The sequence below is a fragment of the Pristiophorus japonicus genome, chromosome 19 (assembly GCF_044704955.1).
Source record: "Pristiophorus japonicus isolate sPriJap1 chromosome 19, sPriJap1.hap1, whole genome shotgun sequence".
Classification (NCBI taxonomy): domain Eukaryota; kingdom Metazoa; phylum Chordata; class Chondrichthyes; family Pristiophoridae; genus Pristiophorus; species Pristiophorus japonicus.
Window position 1 is genome coordinate 27,704,274 of NC_091995.1, and position 26,104 is coordinate 27,730,377.

At 45.2% G+C, this 26,104-nt stretch overlaps 1 long non-coding RNA gene across 1 annotated transcript; it reads right to left on the reverse strand.

Annotated features, from left to right (window-relative positions):
- Positions 1-7,535: 7,535 nt before the first annotated feature.
- LOC139230399 (uncharacterized) lies at positions 7,536-25,565 on the reverse strand. The gene is made up of 4 exons (XR_011587918.1): positions 25,502-25,565; positions 16,423-16,505; positions 8,638-8,687; positions 7,536-8,452 (listed from the first exon to the last, which is right to left on the reverse strand). It is a non-coding gene; the product is annotated as an uncharacterized lncRNA (long non-coding RNA).
- Positions 25,566-26,104: the final 539 nt, after the last annotated feature.

Genomic DNA, 26,104 nt, shown 5'->3' on the forward strand with positions numbered 1-26,104 from the left:
GCTGGTGATTCCTTACTGTGAAAGAGTTAAATACAACTTAACATCAATCAACGTAAACTTTAACTGGCACCAAGGTGATGGGCACCATTGATGTCTGAGCTGCACACGCACAGCAGTGTGTCAGCGTTGTCACTCACATCAGAGCTCTTTCAGGCAAATCCTCACGTAAGAGTGGGATTTAACAAATGCCAGCCACACCGCTGAAGTCCGTCCTGGTTTGTTCCCGGTTTGAGTGGGCAATATTCTGGGCGATATGTGTGTGAGGTGGTGAAATTGACGGTGGTGGCGATCTCCGTGGCCGCAAGTTTGGGTAAATATACTCTTTACTACAAAAAATAGTCGCCGGGCATTATTATTGAATCTCGGCGTTAAGTCCGTGAGGAAAGTAATGCTGGGTGATAATATGGGTGTTGAATTTGCCCATTCTGCTGTTTCCACCTCAAAAAGTGGGCGGGGGGTAATATTTTTTCTCGGCGTTAAGCCCATTGGGAAAATAATGCTCTGCGATAAGTCTCCTAAAAAAGCCCGTCAGTTTCCATTTTGTGCCAAAATGGGCGACACATGGGCATTATACGTTACTTCAGCGGTAAAGTGGGCGTTGAGCATGCAACAAAAGTGGGGGTTCTAGCTCTGAGTCATTAATATATCAAGAAAAACAATGCTAGTACCAACCCCTGGGAAACACCACTATATACCTTCCTCCAGTCCGAAAAACAACCGTTCCCCACTACTCTTTGTTTCCTGTCACTTAGTCAATTTCATATCCATGCTGCCACTGTCCCTTTTATTCCATGGGCTTCAACTTTGCTGGCAAGCCCATTATGTGGCACTTTGTTAAGTACACATCTACCGCATTGCCCTCAGCAACCCTCTCTGTTATCTCATCAAAAAACTCAATCAAATTAGTTAACTATGATTTGCCTTCAACAAATCTGTGCTGGCTTTCTTTAATTAATCCATTCTTTTCCAAGTGAATGTTAATTTTACACCTGATTATCGTTTTTAAAAGCTTCCCCACGACCGAGGTTAAACTGACTGGCCTATAGTTGGGGGTTGATCCTTGCACCCTTTTTTGAACAAGGGTGCAATATTTGCAATTCTCCAGTCCTCTGGCACCAGCCCCGCATCCAAGGAGGATTAGAAGATTATGGCCAGTACTTCCGCGATTTCTTCCTTTATTTCCCTCAGCATCCTAGGCTGCATCCAATCCGGTCCTGGTGACTTATCTACTTTAGGTACAGCCAACCTTTCTAGTACCTCCTCCTTATCAATTTTTATCCCATCCAGTACCTCAACTGCCTCTTTTCTATGACTTTGGCAGCATCTTCTTCCTTGTTAAAGACAGATGCAAAGTACTCATTTAGTACCTCAGCCATGCCCTCTGACTGGAGTGTACAAAATCTAGCTTGATATTTCAGTGCAGTACTGTCAGAGGTGCCGTCTTTCAGATGATACGTTGAACTGAGACCCCGTCTTCTGTCTCGGCTGCATGTAAAAGTTCCCATGGCACTATCTTGAAGGAGCATTCTCCGAGAGTTCTGGACATAATTCATCCATAAACCAACATTATTAAAATAATCTGGTCAATATGTCCTTTAGGGGAAAGAGATCTGCTTACCCCATCTGGCTTACATGTGACTCCAGACCCACAGCAATGTGATCAACTCTCAACCGCCCTCTGCGGTTCGAGAAGCCTGTTCACCACCACCTTCCCCAGGGCAATTGGGGATGGGCAATAAATGCTGGCCTTGCCAAAGACGCCCACATCCCATGGCATTTAAAAAAAAATATCACATTGTGGGGCGTTGCTGTGCGCATATTGTCTGCTGTGTTTCTTATAATACAACAGTGACTATATTTCAAAAAGTACTTTGTTGGCAGTAAAGTGCTTTAGGACGTCCTGAAGTGGTCAAAGGCGTCGCAGTCTTGAAAGCTTCAATTGACCCCAAGCATCCACAGCCTTTTGGGGGAAGAGTGTTCCAGATTTCTACCACTATTTATGTATGAAAAAGTGCTTCCTGCTTTCGCTCCTGAATGGTCTAGCTCTAATTTTAACTTTATGTCCCATCATTCTGGATTCTCCCAGCAGAGGATATAGTTTCTGTATCTACCCTATCAAGTCCTTTTAACATTTTAGATCACCCTCAATCCTTATAATCAAGGGAACACAACTCAAGTTTATGCAATCTGTCCTTAAACTTTAATCCCCTAAACACCAATATAATTCTGCCGAATCTGCGCTATACCCCCACATATCCTTCCTGAGGACTAGTGCCAAGAACTGGCAAATGGAATGTTGGTCTTTATTGCAAGCTGAATAGAGTATAAAAGTAAAAAACTCCTGCTACAACTCCACAGGGTATTGGTGAGGCCACACCTAGAGTACTGGGTACAATTTAGGTATTTATAGAAGGATATACTTGCACTGGAGGTGTTCAGAGAAGGTTCACTAGTTTGATTCTGGAGATGAGGGGGTTGACTTATGAAAATAGGTTGAATAGGTTAGACCTGTACTCATGGAGTTCAGAAGAATAAGAGGTGATTTTATCGAAACATATAAGATAATGAGGAGGTTCGACAAAGTGGATGCAGAGAGGATATTTCCACTCATAAAAGAAACTAAAACTAGGGGTCATAGTCTCAGAATAAGGGGCCGCTCATTTAAAACTGAGATGAGGAGGAATTTCTTCTCTGAGGGTTGTAAATCTGTGAAATTCTCTGTCTCAGAGAGCTGTGGAGGCTGGGTCATTGAATATATTTAAGTCGGAGATAGACAGATTTTTGAGCGATAAGGGAATAAAGGGTTATGTGGAGCGGGCACGGAAGTGGAGTTGAGTCCATGATCGGATCGGCCATGATCTTATTAAATGGCGGAGCAGGCTCGAGGAGTCAAATGGCCTACTCCTATTCCTATTTCTTATGTTCTTATGTGCGCCAGATATGGTCTGACCAAGGTGTAAGACATGGGGAAATCACCCCTCCCCCGTCTACCTGTTGGACTGCAGAAGTCACACCTCACCCCGTACGACAGTTCCCAGAGTTCAGGCCCATAGAACAAACAAAACAAAAGCCAATGGATTTGTGAAACAAAACTTCTTTTATTTAAAGACAATAGGGAAATACAAGTTCACACAGAACTGCAGCATTTAATGCCCCCTGATTATACTTCCGCATACAGTAGTATCCCCTTACTTCCACTTAAAATAAACAAGCAATACCAGTAAGTTCACACACAACTGTAACATATAATATCCTGATTATATTTCGCATCCAGTAATATCCGTTTACTTTCAGATCAAATGATAATAGGCAAACACCGCATACATACTAATACCAGCGAGTGGTCGGGTCATTGAAGGCTTAGACATATGGCTTCAACTGGCAACTGACCAAGTTGCCATCTCTCTTAACTGCAGTAACATGTCTTTTCACAGCTCGGTTTATACCTAAAATCTTGGTAACCTGCCCACTTTAGACTGGCATTTGTTTTTCCATTAAAAGTCAGTTAATTAAATGTTTTACTTCAGTATACTCAAAAACATCATTGTCCACAGATGGTCCAAGGTCAGTAACTCCTTTTATCTGTGAGAAAGGCAGCTTACAGAATTTAGCATTTTCTTTTAATTAGAATTTTTCACAGCAACTAGCCTCCTGGCCTTGCAATTGACCAAACTCAATGGTGGTTAAATCTTTGGTCAAGTTTTGCAAGTTTGGTCAATTTTTACAGATTCTTACAGTGAACGATACAATAAAAGCGAAAGATATATTCTCACAAAGGCTCTGTACAACTGAAGCATAACTTCCCTTTGTATTGCAGCTTCCTGAAGATACAGATACTTATTTGGGTTATGGGGCTACAATTCGGATCGTTGTGTTGTAAGTGCACCCTGGACAACACTCACTATATTGAAGGACATCCATGTGCTGGGGGTACACAACATAGAGGCCGTGCTTCAATTCTTTTCCCTACCAACATGCCTGGAACAGATGAGTTACAACTGCTTGTAAGTCAAAAAAACCAACGATTCACTTACATTGACAAAATTAGTGGTCCCAGCTTGTTGACATAAATGGGTCACATTAAGTGGTAACCATCACAGGGTAAATTTTCAGCTTGCATTCTGCCACTGGGGGCACATACCCGACTGGGGCACATACTGAGAAACCACACGTGCATAACCCACAGTTTCCCCACCTTGAATTTTATTCTCGTGTCTTCCAATCCCCTAATGACACAGAGAAGATATTTTCAATGTAAGTGGAGAGTCCAAAACTCGGGGCCATAAATACAAGATAGTTACTTATAAATCTAATCAGGATCTCAGGAGGAATCTCTTTATTCAGAGAGTGGTGAGAATGGAGAACTCGCTATCATGGAGTAGTTGAGGTGAAGAGCATAAATGCATTTAAGGCGAAGCTAGATAAGTACGTTGGGGAGAAAGGAATAGAAAGGTATGTTGAAAGAGTGAGATGAAGTAAATAGAATGGGAGGTGGCTCGTGTGGAGCATAAACACCGGCATAGACAGAATGGTCTGTTTCTATGATGGAAATGCTATGTAATGTAATTTTCTTTAATTTATTTAAGGCTGACCATTTAAATGTGTTTTGTTAAATGTATTGGCAGCGAATCCAGTAGCTACAATGAAGGATAAAGGATCTGTTGTACTGTTCTATTGTATGTAACATCGCCCGTCTCCGCCCTTGCCTCAGCTCATCCGTTGCTGAAGCCCTCATCCATGCCTTTGTTACCTCTAGATTTGACTATTCCAATGCACTCCTGGCTGGCCTCCCACATTACATAACATAAGAAATAGGAAAAGGAGTAGGCTATGCTGCCCCTCGAGCCTGCTCCACCATTCAATAAGATCATGGCTGATCTGATCATGGACTCAGCTCCACTTCCCTGCCCGCTCCCAATAATCCCTTATCGTTTAAGGAACTGTCTATTTCTGTCTCAAATTTACTCAATGTTCCAGCTTCCACAGCTCTCGGAGGCAGCGAATTCCATAGATTTACAACCCTCTGAGAGAAGACATTTCTCATCTCTGTTTTAAATGGGCGGCCCCTTATTCCAAGATCATGCCCTCTAGTTTTAGTCTCACCCATCAGTGGAAACATCTTCTCTGCATCCACCTTGTCAAGCCCCCTCATAATCTTATACGTTTCAATAAGATCACCTCTCATTCTTCTGAATTCCAATGAGTAGAGGCCCAACCTACTCAACTTTTCCTCATAAGTCAACTCCCTCATCTCCAGAATCAACCTAGTGAACCTTCTCTGAATTGCCTCCAAAGCAGTATATCCTTTCGAAAATATGGAAACCAAAACTGCACGCAGTATTCCAGGTGTGGCCTCACCAATACCCTGTATAGCTGTAGCAAGACTTCCCTGCTTTTATACTCCATCCCCTTTGCAATAAAGGCCAAGATTCCATTGGCCTTCCTGATCACTTGCTGTACCTGCATACTAACCTTTTGTGTTTCATGTACAAGTATCCCCAGGTCCTGCTGTACTGCAGCACTTTGCAACCTTTCTCCATTTAAAAGTAACTTGCTCTTTGATTTTTTTCTGCCAAAGTGCATGACCTCACACTTTCCAAAACTCAGCTTTCCATTTCCTAAGTAGCACCAAGTCCCGCTCACCCATCACCTCCTGTGCTCTCTTCCGGTTAAGCAATGCCTCGATTTCAAAATTCTCCTCCTTATTTTCAAATCCTTCCATGGCCTTGCCCCTACCTATCTCTGTAATCTCCAACCCCACAACCCTCTGAGATGTCTGCGCTCCTCTAATTCTGCCCTCTTGAGCATCCCTGATTGTAATCGCTCAACCATCGGTGGCCGTACCTTCTGTTGCCTAGGCCCCAAGCTCTGGAACTCCCTGCCTAAACCTCTCTGACTCGCTACCTCTCTTTCCTCCTTCGAGACGCTCCTTAAAACCTACCTTTTGGTCACCTGCGCTAATTTCTACTTATGCGGCTCGATGTCAAATTTTTATTGCATAATACTCCTGTGGAGCGCATTGGGATATTGCACTATATTAAAGGTGCTATATAAATACAAGTTGTTGTTGTTTTCATTATTGTGTTGTGGAAACCCATTGTTGAGTCAGTGTTGGGCATGGTAACAAAGGGAAAACATTTTCATCATCATCATCATCATAGGCAGGCCCTCGAACGAGGAGGACCTGCTTCCACGAGTTCACAGATGTTTCAGTGAAGGATCCTATGTTCCAGTCCTGAACTCCAATTGAGGGGGTGGAAGATGCCTGTGCGTGAATTTTTTTAACGTGTGGTGACCGTTGCCACATCAGTTACCACACGGGCTCGACAGAGCTAGGCCTTTATCCAGTGGCAAGGGTTAACCAAGACGACTGGAGACCTGCTCAGCTGCACGGACCTAGTGCGCACACATATCGCAGTGTGGGCAGGCCCGTGCTGCTCCTGGGCCCTCGGCTCTTCTGGGCCCCGTACCCCCATTCGCTTATGGGAGTGTAGAATCACAAAACTAGCCCACACCAGCCTGTGACTTTCTGTCCAAAAAACAATGAATGGAAAATCCCAGGCTGGGAGGGGGTGGGGGGGGGGGGTGGGGGGACGGTGTGGGGCCGGGGGAAATTTTCTACTTTAAGCTCCTGGTGAGTGTAGTGAGTAATAAAGCTGGAAACCCCCCTTTTTTGTGGAGCTGCAATGACTCCTAATGTGACCCATCAGCTGAGATATTCCGCATCCCTCACCCTCTGATTTTGCAACCATTAATTTAAAGAGAGGGATATCCCAGTCATTGGGGGTATTTTTAACTTTGGGAGCTGGTGTAAAACTGCCAATATTGAACTAGCCGCCCGTTGCACACTATGCCCGATTTTCATTTCAGTTATAATTTAGACCACTTATACAGCAGTAACCATGTAAAATGCATGAACTCCTTAAATCATTATTATGCTCACACTGTACAGCACAGACATATTCAATTCATAAACAAGCCATCTTAAACAATGCTTCATTGGCTTTATTTTATACATATTTCATATTTGAGGTTAACATCGTGCTGAGCCTGCTCCAGACCACGGGATTTCCCAACAGTTTACACCAGTAGGAACGCATTGCAATTTTTGTCACATTGCTACATTATTGCTTTAATTTATAAAAATATTTGTACCTATGAGCCTGGATTTTTGTGTTAACACTGTATTCAAAAGAATGCCCCTCGTAAAATCCAGTCTTGTGCTCTGCTTGACTGATGGACCAAGTTTAGGCTTTTCTGCCAATGGTGCTGGAGAGACGTTTGCCCAACATTGCGTTTGACTGCCTGCTGCATTGAACAATTATTAGGCTAGTTTCTTGCTCACAGCAGCGTTAACCTTGCACCAATAGCCAACCAAACTAGAGGATGTGGAAAATCTGTACAGCAGCTCAAATTCAACAGGATGTGCGTACTTAAGTGGTTACACGCGAGGTCAGATTTTGTTGCAGTTTTTAATCATGCTTCAAAATGAATTAAAAAATGTTGTCAGTCTCTGCAAAGTCTGGTGGGGGAGGATAGCGCCCAATCAGAATGACGTGAAAGGAAGTCCATTGCAGAGGCATGAAAAAGGATTCTATGGGCAAGTGATGGAGTGATCCAGTATCAATCCCATTGTTTGATGGCTGGCAATGTGGACATGTAATCACATGACCTGATGCGTGTCAGCCTGCCAGGAAGGCACATATTCTTTTCAATCTGATTTCATTCACATAACTTTCTAAGCAAAGCCTGCCCGATTGACTTTTTGCTGTGGCCAGGCGATCCAATTACCCCACGCAGATTGGAGGAAAATTTATTTCTCACAGTTTTTTTTATTTGATAAAACATATAACCAGAAACAGAGCAGCAGAAAATAGATTATTTACACACAAACATCTTTCATCCAAATGCAACATTATTTGCACACGAACACAAACATCTTTCATCCAAATACAACATTATTTACACACAGGCACACACATCTTATATCCAAATACAACATTATTTACACACTAACACACACATCTTTCATCCAAATACAACATTATTTACACACTAACACACACATCTTTCATCCAAATACAACATTATTTACACACTAACACACACATCTTTCATCCAAATACAACATTATTTACACACAGACACACACATCTTATCCAAATACAACATTATTTACAAACACCATTTATTGGGCACATTCCCGTCATACGAAGCCTCTACCCACACAAGAATTGTAACATTTTTCCAACTATAGTTGGTAGTGCAAAGCAGGAGTAAGGAATTGTTGTCAGTGAAAGGAGGCTGAGATTTATATAAAACGAAGCAGAAACAGTACAGAGGGTCGAAAGGATGTTTCCTTCCTGACGATAGTGCTCCTAGATTTGGAATGTTTCCTTCCTGGCGATAGTGCTCCTAGATTTAAGGTGGTTCCTCCCCATTAACAGCGTTTCTACAGAAGAAAAATAAAAGTGAAGTACACAGCTAAAAACACGGGCCTGGAAATTCCGCAGAGTTTGCCTGGCCTCCAGCCATGACTTCGAAATTTGGAAAATCCCCATGGAATTTCAAGGCCCAAGTTTATTATTTTTTTTAAATGCACAGAAATATAGAATCAATGATCAGTAACATTGGTACCTTGACGTTAGCCTGTTTCCTTCAGATATTGCTTGCAGTGGTACCTCTTCCTTCAGATATCAATAAGAAACTTTATTAGTCGAATCTTTCAACAAATATCTCCACGTCACTGAGTGATGTAATGATGGAAGGGGCCTGTGGTTTACGAGACACCTCCTTCCTGTCAGAATTTTCCAACAGACATTAAAGGGGGTGGGGTGGGATGGGGCGAGGAGGGTGGCGGGGAGACCCAATGGGACTGAACCTCACCCCAAATCCCAACCCCCACTGGACTTGAGCCGAGCACACTACCACCTGCCCTCCCAGGCTCAGCAATGTCTGGGTTGGATAATGAGGGGCAGATTTTGCTCTTCCTGCACCTGGTCCTGTTGGATTGCCTGGACTCAACGGATACGGGGACATCGGTGCACATCCATAAGGGTGTCTGCCCGAGCTGCCATCCACTGTGGACATGTGCTCCTCATTGGACGATTTCCCTGTATTTGCTGCACGGGGGCAGGAACAAGAAAATGTGCCCCTAAATGTGTTCACTATGGGCCACACAATAATATATGGACAGCAATTCAAAACATCTCTATATATAGTATTAGCATTTCAGTACTCAACTATCTTCTACAGTTCCTGCTCTTTTCAATGGATCCTACATTTACTGCTATTTGATAAAGTTTTTTTTGTTGAAAATATTCACCAGTCAACCTTTACTGATTACACCAACATTTTTGACGAATTATCTTTTTTTAAGAATATGCTTTTATCTTATTTATTTAGAGGAGTATCTATGCCTTTGTTACCTCTAGACTTGACTAGAAACATAGAAAATAGGTGCAGGAGTAGGCCATTTAGCCCGTCGAGTCTGCACCACCATTCAATAAGATCATGGCTGATCATTCACCTCAGTACCCCTTTCCTGCTTTCTCTCCATACCCCTTGATCCCTTTAGCCATAAAGGCCATATCGAACTCCCTCTTGAATATATCCAATGAACTGGCATCAACAACTCTCTGCAGTAGGGAATTCCACAGGTTAACAACTCTCTGAGTGAAGAAGTTTCTCCTCATCTCAGACTTAAAGGGTTTACCCCTTATCCCTAGACTATGTCCCCTGGTTCTGGACTTCCCCAACATCGGGAACATTCTTCCTGCATCTAACCTGTCCAGTCCCGTCAGAATTTTACATGTTTCTATGAGATCCCCTCTCATCCTTCTAAACTCCAGTGAATACAGGCCCAGTCGATCCAGTCTCTCCTCATATGTCAGTCCTTCCATCCCGGGAATCAATCTGGTGAACCTTCGCTGCACTCCCTCAATAGCAAGAACGTCCTTCCTCAGATTAGGAGATCAAAACTGAACACAATATTTCAGGTGAGGCCTCACTAAGGTCCTGTACAACTGCAGTAAGACCTCCCTGCTCCTATACTCAAATCCCCTAGCCAACATACCAGTTGCCTTCTTCAACGCCTGCTGTACCTGCATGCCAACTTTCAATGACTGATATACCATGACACTCAGGTCTCGTTGCACCTCCCCTTTTCCTAATCTGCCGCCATTCAGATAATATTCTGCCTTCGTGTTTTTGTCACCAAAGTGGATAACCTCATGTTTATACACATTATACTGCATCTGCCATGGGTTTGCCACTCACCTAACCTGTCCAAGTCACCCTGCAGCCTCTTAGCATCCTCCTCACAGCTCACACCGCAACTCAGCTTAGTGTCATCTGCAACCTTGGAGACATTACACTCAATTCCTTCATCTAAATCATTAATGTATATTGTAAAAAGCTGGGGTCCCAGCACTGAGCCCTGCGGCACCCCACTAGTCACTGCCTGCCATTCTGAAAAGGACCCGTTTATCCAGACTCTCTGCTTCCTGTTTGCCAACCAGTTCTCTATCCATGTCAGTACATTACCCCCAATATCATGTGCTTTAATTTTGCACACCAATCTCTTGTATGGGACCTTGTCAAAAGCCTTTTGAAAGTCCAAATACACCACATCCACTGGTTCTCCCTTGTCCACGAGTTATATCCTCAAAAAATTTTAGAAGATTTGTCAAGCATGATTTCCCTTTCATAAATCCATGCTGACTTGGACCAATCCGTCACTGCTTTCTAAATGCGCTGCTATTTCATCTTTAATAATTTATTCCAATATTTTCCCCACTACTGATGTCAGGCTAACCAGTCTATAATTACCCGTTTTCTCTCCCCTCCTTTCTTAAAAAGTGGTGTTACATTAGCTACCCTCCAGTCCATAGGAACTGTCGATAGACTGTTGGAAAATGATCACCAATGCATCCACTATTTCTATGGCCACTTCCTTAAGTACTCTGGGATGCAGACTATCAGGCCCCGGAGCCTTCAATCCTATCAATTGCCTTAACACAATTTCCCGCCTAATTAGGATTTCCTTCAGCTCCTCCTTCTCACTAGACCGTCGGTCTCTTAGTATTTCCGGAAGGTTATTTGTGTCTTCCTTCATGAAGATAGAACCAAAGTATTTGTTCAACTGGCCTGCCATTTCTTTGTTCCCCATTATAATTTCACCTGAATCTGACTGCAAGGGATCTATGTTTGTCTTCACTAATCTTTTCTCTTCACATATCTATAGAGGCTTTTGCAGTCAGTTTTTATGTTCGCAGCAAGCTTCCTCTCATACTCTATTTCCCCCTCCTAATTAAACCCTTTGTCCTCCTCTGCTGAATTTTGAAATTCTCCCAGTCCTCAGGTTTGCTGCTTTTTCTGGCCAATTTATATGCCTCTTCCTTGGATTTAACACTATCCTTAATTGAGCCACCTTTCCCGTTTTATTTTTACTCCACAGAGGGTGGTACAATTGCTGAAGTTGATCCATGTGATCTTTAAATGTTTGCCATTGCCTATCCACCGTCAATCCTTTAAGTCTCACTCACCAGTCTATTCTAGCCAATTCATGTCTCATACCATCGAAGTTACCTTTCCTTAAGTTCAGGACCCTAGTCTCTGAATTAACTGTGTTATTCTTCATCTTAATAAAGAATTCTACCATATTATGGTTACTCTTCCCCAAGGGGCCTCGCACAACAAGATTGCTAATTAGCCCTTTCTCATTGCACATCACCCAGTCTAGGATGGCCAGCCCTCTAGTTGGTTCGTCGACATATTGGTCTAGAAAACCATCCCTAATACATCTCAAGAAATCCACCGCATTATTACCAGTTTGGTTAGCCCGATCAATATGTAGATTAAAGTCGCCCATGATAACTGCTGTACCTTTATTGCACGCATTCCTAATTACAACACATACATGGCTGGCCTCCCACATTCTACCCCATATAAACTTAAGGTCATCCAAAACTCGGCAGCCCATGTCCTAACTCACATGAGATCCCGATCATCCATCACCTTTGTGCTCGCTGACCTACTTTGGGTCACCACCTACTGTTAAGCAATGCCTCGATTTAAAAGTTTTAAATTCTTGTTTACACATCGCTCCATGGCCTTCCCCCTCCCTATGTCTGTAATCTCTTTCAGCCTCACAACCCCCCACCCCCCCTCACCGCCACCTCCCCTCACCCTCTTGAACATCCCTAATTTTAACTGCTCAATCATTGGTGGTCGTTGTCATGTATGCAACCTTCATACAACTGTAACCTTCATGTAACTGTAACCTTCATGCAACCACACTGTACACTGTATATATGTCCTGGAAATGCACATCTTGACCACAGGGGGTGAACTTGTGGGAGACACTCCTCACCTGGGTCCCACGCAGGGTCATCACTTCTTGGTCCTGGGAATAAAGGAAGGTCACACAGTGACCTTGTCTGCAATACATGCCTCGTGTGATTCAGTAGCAAGGTGCAGGGACACTACATTTGGCGACGAGAAACAGGAATCACCGAACCACGAGGATGGCCACCAGTAGCACAGAGGAATGATACTGTGTGGGTGAGGACTGGGACGACTTCGTTGAGAGACTCCAGCAGAGTTCATCATGAAGGACTGGCTGGGAGCGACAGTGGCTGACAAGCGGAGGGCGCATCTACTGACCAGCTGCGGACCACAGACATATGCGCTGATGAAAGACCTGCTCGCAGCCGAGAAGCCGGCAGACAAGTCCTTTGAAGAGCTCAGCCAGCCGATCAGTGAGCATCTCAAATTGGCAAGTAGCGTACACATGGCCCGGCAACGGTTCTACACACACCGGCGTCAGGAGGGACAAAACATCTCGGACTTCATTGCGGACCTGCAGTGCTTGGCCAGCCTCTAAGTTCACATACACCTGTAGCGGGGAGATGTTAAGGGATTTCTTCATTGAGGGCATTAGTCATGCCGGGATTTTCAGAAAACTCATAGAGGCCAAGGACTTGACTTTAGAAGGGACGGCGTTGATAGCTCAGACCTTCATGGCAGGGGAAGAGGAGACCAAGCAAATTTACGCGTGCAGCTCTGGTTCCAACGTGGCGAGGGAGTTAACATTGTGAACACGGCGCAGGCAAGCAAGGGCATTTTGAAACCGGCCAGGCAGCAACCGACACCAGGGTGTGCCCGCAACAGGGACAATGGAAAGGGGATCGGCAATTATTGCCATCTTGAGGAACAATGCGTCCCGTGATGGGACCATTGACACTCACCATCAGGGCGCTTGGAAACAACCAAAGGGACAATCAGAGTGGAATGCCTGGTAACAGCCCCTTTGTTAACAACTCCCTCAGCTCATGCTGGAGGTGTGGGGTAGACATACTACGAAAAGCTGCAGGTTCCAGCAATTTATCTGTAGGAATTGCAACATCAGTGGACACTTGGCCAGAATGTGCAGGAAGGCTGTAGTGAGGCTAATCTATGAGACAGAGGAACCAGACGTGGGGTCTGCAATGCAGGATGATGTAGGGGCAAAGCCATGGATGCTGAAGTTCAGTGGGTCCATGTGGCTGATGTCCACAGCTCATATACCAAAACGCCACCCATGATGATGAAAGTTTTATTGCATGGCATCCCGGTGCGCATGGAGCTGGACACGGGAGCTAGCCAGTCCCTTATGAGTGCCCAAAAATTTGAGAGACTATGGCCACACAGAGCTCACAGGCTATGGATGTACACCAAAGAGATCATCCCAGTGCTAGGCAGTGCAAACTTGGTGGTAACACATAATGGATCAGAGAACCGGCTGCCACTCTGGATTGTCCCGGGAAATGGCCCCGCACTTTTGGGGAGGAGCTGGCTAGCCGAGATGAACTGGAAATGGGGGGATGTGCACGCCATTTCATCTGTGGAGCGAAGTTATGCTCACAAGTCCTACAGAAATTCGGGGCACTGTTTCAACCAGATGTCTAGACTTTCAAGGGCACCAAAGTAGTGATACTCATTACCCCGGACGCCAGACCAGTGCACCACAAAGCCAGAGCGGTGCCGTATGTGATGCGTGAGAAAATTGAAAGTGAATTGGACAGGCTGCTCAGAGAGGGCATAATCTCGGTAGTTGAATTCAGTGACGGGGCAAGCCCCAACAGAGACCTCCCTCCTGTCCATGATTAAGAAATGTGTTCTGACTGGGGAATGGGCGCCCGCACACAGGGCATGCCCCGAGGAGGTCAGACCGTTTCACAGACGGATGGATGAGCTCTCCATCCAAGCCGACTGCCTGCTATGGGGCAGCCGGGTAGTCATGCCCCAGAAAGGAAGGGAAGCATTCATCAGGGAACTCCACAGCGAGAACCCTGGCATTGTGCTAATGAAGGCCATTGCCCGGTCACATGTATGGTGGCTGGGAATTGACTCAGACCTGGAACACTGGGTTCGCAGGTGCATGACGTGTGCCCAGTTGGGCAATGCCCCCAGGGAGGCCCCCCTCAATCCGTGGCCCTGGCCCACCAGGCCATGGTCACGCGTTCACGTAGACTACGCGGGCCCGTTCATGGGAAAAATGTTCTTGATTGTTGTCGATGCATACTCAAAATGGATCGAGTGCATCATATTAAACTCGTGCATGACATCCATCACAGTGGAGAGTCTGCATACGGTTTTCGCGATTCACGACTTGCCGGACATTCTGGTCAGCGACAATGGCCCGTGCTTCACCAGCCATGAATTCCAGGAGTTTATGTCGGGTAACGGCATCAAACACGTCCAGACAGCACCGTTCAAGCTGGCTTCCAATGGCCAGGTGGAACGTGTGGTCCAAGTCATAAAACAGGGCATGCTCCGTATCCAAGGACCCTCCCTTCAGCACCGCCTATCATGCCTCCTACTGGCCTACAGGTCCCACTCGCATTCGCTCACGGGAGTTCCACCAGCGGAGCTACTCATGAAACGCATGCTAAAAATGCGGCTGTCCCTCATTCATCCAGCCCTAGCAAACATTGTTGAGGGTAAGCGCCAGTCCCAAACCGAGTGCCACGATCATAACGCAAGGGGGAGGTGTAGAGAAATTGATGACCCAGTATTTGTTCTTAACCATGTTTTGGGACCCAAGTGGCTTGAGGGCACTGTAATCGGCAAAGAGGGGAATAGGGTCATAGTGGTCAGATTCAACAATGGGCAGATATGCCGAAAACACTTGGACCAAGTAAAGAAAAGGTTCAGCATAGACACTGAGGAACCTGAGGAAGAGCATGAGATGTTACCTACACCACTGCCAGTGGGCAAGCAACAAGGACATTCACCAACATATAGAATCCCTGCGGCCAGCCCGGACAGGCCAGAATTACTTCAGGTGACAGGGATGCATGCCAAGGCTCAGCCACCAGAGCCCCAACTGTGGCGCTCCATGAGAGAGCGTCGACCACCTGAAAGACTTATCCTTTGACACAAAAAGACGTGAGGGGGAAGTGATGTCATGTATGCAACCTTCATACAACTGTAACCTTCACGTAACCACACTGTACAGTGTATATATGTCCTGGAAATGCACACCTTGACCACAGGGGGTGAACTTGTGGGAGACACTCCTCACCTGGGCACTCAGGTGCTTAAAGAGAGGTCCCACGCAGGGTCATCACTTCTTGGTCCTGGGAATAAAGGAAGGTCACGCAGTGACCATGTCTGCAATACATGCCTCGTGTCCTTCAGTAGCAAGGTGCAGATACACTACAGTCATGCCTTCAGCTGCTTGGGCCTCCAGCTCTGGAACTCCATCCCTAAACCTCTCCCCCTCTCTATCTCTCTCTCCTCCTTTAAGACGTTCCTTAAAACTTACCTCTTTGACAAAGCTTTTTCATCTGCTGTAATTTCTTCTTATGTGGCTCAGTGTCAAATTTATCTGTTTTGTCGTATAACACTGCTGTGAAGCACCTTGGGACGTTTTACTACGTTAAAGGCGCTATATAAATAAAAGTTGTTGTTGTTGTTGAATATGTTGTCATTACAAAAAAATTGGTCATCTGAAATAGGTCTGAACTCTTAGCCGGGGAGGCTTAAGAGGGGTAAATTGTAGGGGCTTAAATTCCTGGTGCCCTGCACTGCTTGCGAAGTTCAAGGGAGGGGAGAGGGAGTCAGGGCCAGGGAGGACCAATCTAATCTAATCAGATAGTGAAACTCTCCCAAAACCTGGGGATGAGATGATTTACATGAAAAGGGTGGGCACCCATGGCCTTTACAGCACTGTGCAGGCACTGCCCTGTGGGATGGTGGGGGCAGAAAAATCAGAGCGGCACCATGCCACTTTGTCTAGGGGGTGAAGGACGGGGATGTGGACATAGTGGAAAAGTACTGCTGCAAATGCCCCATTGCCGCTTCCCTAATGGTAGTTGATCAACGGTTCAGAGCAATGACTTTATTTCTAACTTGAGCCTTTATCCCAATACTTACAGGCCCACGAAGTTGGTCAAGATTTTCTTCACCTTGACGTGCAGATGTAGTTCTAGTTGCCGTGTTTTTCCTTTGTTTTCTGTCTGTTGATGTAAACACACAATGAGTTGCATCAATCCACAAATGAGCTGAACACATTTTGACCACTAAACGATTCGAGTGATCAGTTCAGAAGTAGTTAGGACATGTTCCTGCCCCGACTGGATTGCCTGGGAATACACAAAATCGGGGACGAGAATGTGTGCTTGGAATGGGAGCCCGCCCGACTTTCCTTCTGATGAAAGGTCATCGACCTGAAACCTTAACTCTGGGTCAAAAATTGAGGTCGGAGGCTTCCCACAGCGGATGCCTCCAACCAAAACTTTTTTTTAACGAAAGTACCTGGTGGTCCCGGTGGAATGAACACTTGTGCTCCGAGGCCGAGCTGCGCAGCCCAGCACGGAGGCCCACGTATTCCAGGAGCATATGCATATCAATATACCAATCACAATGTAGCTCCGAGCTCCCATTACTATCAATGAGAATACCCCTAAAACAAAATAAAATGCAAATATAAATTTAAAAAAACACTTCTCTTTTAAGTGTTAAAAATAAACTTACCTTCATAGAGTTTTTAATATAAAAATAAGTAATAATATTTATTTTTTCTATTAAAACTCTTACGCTGGTAAAGCAGGCCTTATGCCTGCTTTTACCAGCTGTAAGAGTTTGAAGGACATTCGCTGAGTAAGAATTGGGCAACAAGCCCAATCTCCGCCCGCGAAGGCCCTTAAGGGATGCACGGATCTGTCAAAAGACATTTTGACAGATCAGAAGTGCCGGGTTCAGGCGCATCGCGGATCTCAACCCAAAACTTGCGGGGACTCTTCAGGCACGTGTGCACATCGTATGCACCCAAAGAGGCCGCAATTTCAGGGCCTCTGTTTCTCTCTCCACAGATGCTGCCTGCCCCGCTGAGTATTTTCAGCATTTTCTGCTTTTATTACAAATTTCCAGCATTCGCCATATATTGCTTTTGATTTCCTTTGTATTTGCTGCACCCTGAAGATCCAATAGCTCCAGGCGCAGGAACTGGAAAATCTGCTCCAATTGCTCTTTTCCAACACGCTCTGACCTTGAAATCCCACCATGCAAAATTGTGCACCAATAATTAACAGCCTCTTATGAAACTCCCGTGTCCATTATTTTAACTGACCTGTTTATATTAATTAGCAGACAAAGGTATTCCATGTTAAAAGCATTGAAATTACAGAGTGTAAGAGGTTAAATATAGAAAAGGAAAGTAATTCAGTCATCTTAAATCATGCATCCAGAGAATCCCTGACATCCTCACGTTAAACATCGAGTCGGCTGACAATTGAATTAAGATGATGGCTGTGGTGCTAGGCCCTTCCCTTGAAGGGAATCCGCAGCGCTCCAACCACCGACACCCACGAAGCTGTCAGTGGCATCGCCCGGCACCAACCGTGCCCCTGTGGGGCAATTTTCCCGGCGATACGGTCAGCACGGGCCGATAAGATGACATCGTCGCCGTGCGCGTCAACGACAGGGCACTCACAAAGCCGTTTCACCCGCAGCATCCCGGGGGCAATTCCGACCATGCCGCTTCTGCCGCCTACTCCCGTGTACAAACCACTTATCGCCCCGTTAGCGCCAGCCGGAGGTACTTAACGGACCTTGCACTCGGGGGCAATTTCGGCCCCCAAGTCTTTCTAGTCTTGTCACGTAACTCAGGCCCCCTTGACGTTAGGGATGAACCTTGGGCTTTTTCTCTGGTGAAATGCCACTCAAAAGGTAAGTAACATTCCTCACTCTGGTATTTTATGAAAATTACCGGCAAACACCAAGGGAAAGTAATTCAACGACCCTGCATAAACTTTTAAACTACTTTATTTGCTCTTTTATTGTGTCACCGTGGTGTCAGCCAGTGGCTCAGTGGGAAGCAATCTCACCTCTGAGTCAGAAGGTTGTGGGTTCAAGTCCACACGCCAGAGACTGGAGCACAAAAGTCTAGGCTGACGCTCCCAGTGCGGTGCTGAGGGAGCGCTGCACTGTTGGAGGTGGCGTTCTTTGGATGAGATGTTAAACCGAGGTCCCGTCTGTTCTCTCAAGTGGACTTAAAACATTCCGTGGCACTATTTCGAAGAAGAGCAGGGAAGGTATCTCCGGTGTCCAGGCCAATATATTTATTTCTCAATCAACATAACAAAAAACAGATTATCTGGTCATGATCACATTGCTGTTTGTGGGAGCTTGCTGTGCACAATTTGGCTGCTGTGCATTTCCTACATTACAACAGTGACTACACTTCAAAAGTACTTCACTTGCTGTAAAGCGCTTTGAGGCGTCCGATGGTCGTGAAAGGCGCTATATAAATCCAAGTCTTTCTTTTAGTCTCTTGGAGAAATGAGCATTTAACCGATGCACCTCAGCAAAGACCAAACAGGACCAGAGAATTCAAACAAGGAAACTGGGGACAGATCAGGAAGTAACTAAAGAGAACCAGGGATCCCAGTGAGGAAGGGAGAATCAGTGAACCTGCCAACCACAATTTACACAGGCAACATGAAGCTGACTTCAATGGAAATTCAGGCAACAGCCTCCTCAGCACACTGTGCTAATACAGGGCATGTGTCACTGTTGTGCTGAATCATCGAAAGTTTTAAATGAAACTCAGCATAAAATAACGCAAATTAAGATAATTCTAAACATCAGTCAGCGGTTTGAAATAGAAACCGTGATCTCTCTGACTCGTGCATTAGTTCTGAAATCACTAAAGGGGATCTGGCAATACTGGCTCAGGATAAAATTTTGCCTCAATAGAAAAAGGAAGAAAAGATTGACGAGAATGATTCCAGGGATGAGGGACTTCAGTAATGTGGATAGACTGGAGAAGCTGGGGTTAATCTCCTTGGAGCAGGGAAGATTGAGAGGAGATTTGATAGCGGTGTCCAAAATCATGAGGGGTCTGGACAGCGTAGATAGAGAGAAACTGTTCCCATTGGTAGAAGGATTGAAAACCAGAGGACACAGATTTAAGGTGATTAGTAAAAGAACCAAAGGCAACATGAGGAAAATCTTTTTCACGCAGCGAGTGGTTAGGATCTGAAATGCACTGCCTGAAAGGATGGTGGAGACAGGCTCAATTGTGGCTTTCAAAAAGGAATTGAATAAGTGCATGAAAGAAAAACATTTACAGGACTATGGGGAAAGAGCAGGGGAGTGGGAAAAGCTGAACTGCTCTTGTAAAGAGCTGGCACAGGCTCAACGGGTCGAACGGTCTCCTGTGCTGTAACCATTTTGATTCTATGATTCTAAGAAAGACTTGCATTCACACAGTGCCTTTCATGACATCAGGACATTCTAAAGCGCTTTTATGTGGCTTAGTGTCAAATTTTGATTGATAACGTTCCTGTGAAGCACCTTGGGATGTCTTATTATATTAAATGCAAATATTTAATACATTAAGTACTTGCGATATAAATACAAATTGTTATTATTGTTATTGACTAATCATGTGATACAAATAAGCAAGTATGATAAAGAGTTAATCAGACACAAATGCAGACATTGTTTTCCATATAGTAAAATACAAAGGGAAACTGCAAATGTTGGAATTCTAAAATAAAAACTGGAGAAAGATAGGTAGTGGGGGTGTTGCCCTTCATCGAAACTCAAAACTGAAAGACAGAAAGGCATTTTAGTAAGGTTAATTAGAGAGAAAGTCTTGCATTTATATAGCACCATTTGTTACCTCAGGATATCCTAAAGCTTTACACCCAATGAAGTACTTTTGACGTGTAGTCACTGTTGTAATGTAGGAAATGTGGCAGCCAATTTGTGCACAGCAAGCTCCCACAAACAGCAATGTTATAATGACCAGATAATCTGTTTTCAGGTGTTGGTTTAGGGATAAATATTGTCCAGGACACCTGGCAGAACTCACTGCTCTTCTTCGAAATGGTGCCGTGCAAACTTTTATGACTACCTGAGATTGTTTAGAGTCTCATCCAAACGACGGCATCTCCGGTACTGCACTGGGAGTGTCAGCCTAGATTTTTGTGCTCAAGCCTCTGGAGTGGGACTTCAATCCTCAACCTTCTGATTCAGAGGTGGGAGTGCTACCAATTGATCCACAGCTGATATTTATATCTGGTTTCTGTGAATGAAATGAGCCGTGAAGCACCTAACCTTGTAGAGTAATCAAAGCTTGAGCTTAGTGAGTGCCCACTAATCCCAAGAACACAGATTGTGTTAATAGGCACCTCAATATGCTTGCTAAACGAATAATCCACTGTGCCTTGTTTGCCGATTGCGCCTCATACCTATTAATTTTTATGGTGCAAAATGACGGGCTGAAGTTGAGGAAGTTTCCAGATATGCGCCGCTGGCCTGTGCCAGGATTGCTGCATTGTAAAATCCAGACCGATGTGCATTGGTAAATTATCACCACGTATTGCTTGACCTTGCATGACTGGAGTGTTCTGATGAGGTCAGATTATTCTGTTGGTCCTCCTTAAACTTACTCCACTGTCAAAGTATGAACAAGGCAGCGAGCAATTTAAAGATGAGCCAGAATGACCCTAAAGCCAACCTTAAATGGTTTCACTGAGCTGCAGCTTAAGTACAAGTGCTCAATGACCAGGAGTGCAGAGGGTCACAACTTGGCAATCAATGAAAGAAGGTCCGAATCCCATATGCCTGGTACTAGCTGCCTCAGACTGTAGTAGAACCACTAACAGAGCACATTATAAACGGAGCAACAGAACCTCTTTGGCGACGGCGGTCATGGGCTGACCAGCGCAGGCGCAGGAAATCCCAGCCCATAAGTTACTGTCAGGCTTAGTTCTAGTCTGAAAGTTTGCTGGAGAGATGTCACGAAGCTGAAAGGAGAATTCCCACTCTCAAAGTTAAGTACTGAACCGCAAGGAGTAGTAATAACGTAATCCACCCGGTGTGCAACTGACCGGTGCTAATGGGCAGCCAATTACACCCCCTGCCTTATTTTACTTTCCATTGATTTCAAAATGGCCAGATGGTCCACACCGATCAGAGTCCCACCGGGTTAGTTATCTAAAATGACCATCCCCTCCTCCCCTCCATCCTTCCCAATACTAGTAGACAACTACATCTCACTCTGCATTGTGACAAGCCTCATTTATATCCTGACAGACAAGTGGCAGCAATGGGCACTTACCAATGCTGGAAACGTTAAATATAAAAACTTCCCCACCCAGCCTATGCCATAACATTACTCTGTGAAGCAGACCAGAGCTCCAATGTGTAAAACCACTATCCTAGAAAAACAGGATCCGAAATTGCCCCCTGCCCGAAATGGGGTGCTCCCACCCCGTTTTGTGTGTTTTTACCGCTGCAGTGGTTGAGGTCACCTCGAGTGAAATTCTGCTCTTTGTTTTTTTTTCACTTGGATCCGGAAGTCGCTCTTAATGGGGACGGATACGCGGCAGTGGCAACACCTGAGGGGTGGACGTTTGGGGTGGGGGGGTGGGTGCGGAGTGGCCACTGTGATGACATCATCACACATCATGTCACCACAGCTCTCCCCTTCCCTTAAAGGGGAGAGCCCTCGCGATTTTAAAACTCCGTCCTACTGGGCCACAAGGGAGGGTTTCGGCCAGGCCAGCAGCCTGGCACTCAAAAGGGACAGCCAGGCTGCCGGTTGATGGCCCAGCCGAACCCAGGGGGCATAATTGTTGGGCTGACATGGCAGTAGGCTGACAAAAAAGAAAAACATGGCAACAGCAGCAGTGGGTCTTCCCCTTTAAGGGGAGCCATGCCGCCTGTGCAGAAGGCCTCAGCCTCATTGGACCGCCGGGGAAAAGTTTGTTTTGGCACTGCCAGGCAGGCCAAAGATTTCCACGGCAGAATTTTGCCATTGGGGACGCACTATGATGACATATTTAATACGAATTGGCAGCAGCAGAAGGGTAGGAGGGGGATTGGGGCACCGCCGGGTTAACATGGGAGCGGAATTTTGATAATGTTCATTCAACGAAAAGTCAGCGGCCATTGCACTCCGCAGCTTGGCCGCCGCTTTCCAGTGTTAACATGCCTTAATGAAAGGGACAATTTCGGCCCCAGAGTCTTCTTTCACCGATTTAACAAAATTGCAATGACAAAAGCAACCTGAATAGTTGGAATATCATGAGCTGGATGTGCAGAATTTCCCACTATACACACCCGGTGTGCACCAGGGGTGACCAAAATTAAGAATCCCAGCCCCAGATTCCAGCCCACTATGTGTCCATTACAATAGCCTTCATTTTAAAATTCTCATCCTCGTGTTCAAATCCCTCTGTGGCCTTGCCCCTCCCTATTTCTAACCTCCTCCAGACCTATAACTCCGAGAAATCTGAATTCCTCCAGCTCTGGCCTCTTGTAACAGTAAAAAATTAGGACTGGAGAAATTAATGGGACTGAAAGCCAATAAATCCCCTGGACCCGATGGCTGTAGAAATAGTGGATGCATTGGTTGTCATCTTCCAAAATTCCATAGACTCTAGAACAGTTCCCACGGATTAGAAAGTGTAACCCCACTATTTAAGGAGGGAGAGAGAAAGCGGGGAACTACAGACCAGTTAGCCTGACATAAGTAGTAGGGAAAATGCTAGAATTTATTATTAAGGACTTGGTAACAGGGCACTTGGAAAATAATAATAGGATTGGGCAGCGTCAACACGGATTTATGAAAGGGAAATCATGTTTGACAAATCTGTTGGAGTTTTTTTGAGGTTGTAACTAGCAGAATAGATAGCAGGGGAACCAGTGAATGTGGCGTATTTGGATTTTCAGAAGGCATTCGATAAGCTGCCACACAAGAGGTTATTAAACAAAATTAAGACTCAGGATTGGGGGTAACATACTAGCATGGATTGAGGATTGGTTAATGGACATAAAAACAGAGAGTAGGAATCAACAAGTCATTTTCGGGTGAGCAGGCTGTAACTAGTAGAGTACCGGAAGGATCAGTGCTTGGGCCTTAGCTATTCACAATCTATATCATGATTTGGATGAGGGGACCAAATATAATATATCCTAGTTTGCTGATGATACAAAGCTAGGTGTGAATGTAAGTTGTGAGGAGGATGCAAAGAGGCTTCTAGGAGATATAGACAGGTTAAGTGAGTGGGCAAGAACAGGGCAAATGGAATATAATGTGGAGAAATGTGAAGTTATCTACTTTGGTAGGAAAAATAGAAAAGCAGAGTATTTTTTAAACTGATGAGAGATTGGGAAATGTTGGTGTTCAAAGAGACATGTCCTTGTACATGAATCACTGAAAGTTAACATGCAGGTACACCAAGCAATTAAGAAAGCAAATAGTATGTAGGCCTTTATTACAAGAGGATTTGAGTATAAGAGTAAATGGGTCAAAAATTCAGGGTCGAGGAAAGACCCGTTATTGCCTGTTTGCGGCGGTCATGCAGCAGAATCCCGTGGTTGCTTTGTGGTCAGCTAGCCGCCCCAACCCAAATTTAGGTCGGGGATTTTTTTGGCCTTTCCCTGCTTCCACCCCACTGCTGCCGACACCGCAAGCGTGTCATAAAAGCACGCACTGGCACTCTCCCTCACCTGCATTTCATTCCGACAGAAATTCAGCATGAAGGAATCAATGCTGCGTGCGCGATACCCCCGACAGCTTTTTCTGTCGGTGCACCTCGTCTCCTCTCTCGTGGCCCTGGCGTTGCGGCGGAAATTAAAGGGGAGGGCCAAATGCTGCGGTCGACATATAATTTTTTTTGCCGGACAACTTCAATGTCAGGCGGACTATTGTGCCCCCAGGTTTGGCCGGGCTGCCAACAGGCAGCCTGACACCGCCTCTTGGGTGCCAGCCCACTGGCCTGGCCGAAACCCTTCCTGGTGGCCCAGTGGGCCGAAGTTTAAAAATACACGATTCTCTCACCTTTAACGGAGGGGAAAGAGCGTGGTGACGCACACAAGAAAGTAACGCCCCCACCGCTGATTGCCAGCGGCGCAGTCCCGATCCTGCCCCAACTTCAGCCCCTCAGCCTCACTTGCCGCTGCACTCCCGCCCCCTTTATGACCGGCTTCCGGTCCAACGAAAAAAAACTTCAAAGACCTGAAAATAGATCAGACGGCCGCCTCCATGCTCCTGACGGTAAAAACATGGTAGTTGTGCCAGTTTTCTGACATGCCTGAATTTCGCCCCAATATGTCTGATTGCGATTATGTAGGGGCCTTGGTAAAACCATACCTGGAGTATTGTGTACAGTTTTGGTCTCCTTACCCAAGGAAGGATATACTTGCCATGAAGTTTCACCAGACTGATTCCGGGGATGGGAGGATTGTCTTTTGAGGAGAGATTGAGTAGACTAGGCCTATATTCTCTTAGAACAATAAGAGGTGATCTCATTGAAACGTACTAAATTCTTACAGGGCATGACAGGGTAGATGCAGGGAGGATGCTTCCCTGGCTGGGCAGTCTGGAACCAGGGGTCACAGTCTCAGAATAAGGGGTTGGCCATTTAGGACTGAGATGAGAAGAAATTTCTTCACTCAGAGAGTGGTGAATCTTTGGAATTCTCTACCTCCGAGGGCTGTGAAGACTCCGTCGTTGAGTATATTCAAGACAGAGATCGATAGTCTTTTGCATATTAGGGGAATCAAGGGCTATGGGGATAATGCAGGAAGGTAGAGTTGAGGTAGAAGATCAGCCATGATCTTGTTGAATAGCGGAACAGGCTCGAGGAGCCGAATAGCCGACTCCTGCTCCTAATTCTCATGTTCTTATGTTCTTGTGCATCATCCACTTCCTTTGCCCTACCATTGGTCACCGTGCCTTCAGCTCCCTGGGCCCCAAGCTCTGGAATACCCTCCCCATGCCTCTCCGCCTCTCACTGCTCCTTTAAGACGCTCTTTAAAATCTACATCTTTGACCAAGCTTTTAGTCACCTGTCCTAATGTTTCCTTCTTTGGTTCGATGTCACTTTTTGTCTGATAATGCTCCTGCGAAGCGCCTTGGAACGATTTACCATGTTAAAGGCGCTATATGAATGCAAGTTATTGTTTTGAAAAAACCTGTACCTTCATTACTTACAATATGTGACGTAAACTGCAAAGAGTGCAACAAGAATAACTAATGGCACCAACACAGCGGGAATTATACTTGTTTGTAGATTGGCTGCTGGCTCACATCCTTTACCTGCGAATAGACATCATGTCAATATACGAATTGTAGCTCAAATCAGCACATTAGTTGGAAGTCCAAAATAATGTAAAAAGATTCAAAACAAATTTATTATATATTATTAAAAATCTTGTGTACATGCACACTTCTTATCCAACTTCCTGATGTCACGAATTTGATCACGTTTTTATGTCAACATTTAACATTAAAATTGTCTATGTAAACATCTAGACAATAAATCTGTAACAATGTGGTTGCCAACTCTGGCCAGTAGGTGGCACTGTGGGGGTAGAGTTTCTCTCCTGACCCTGTCACCACCTTGTATCTACAAAAAATATATATTCATCTGCGGACTGCATCGGAGACAATTTACTAGTACAATAAATGCATAGAATCAGAGGAGGCCGCCATTTGGCCCCTCGTGTCTGAAAGAGTTATCCAATTAGTGCGACTTTCCTGCTCTTTCCCCATAGCTCTGCAAACCTTTTATTTTCAAGTATATGCCTAATACCC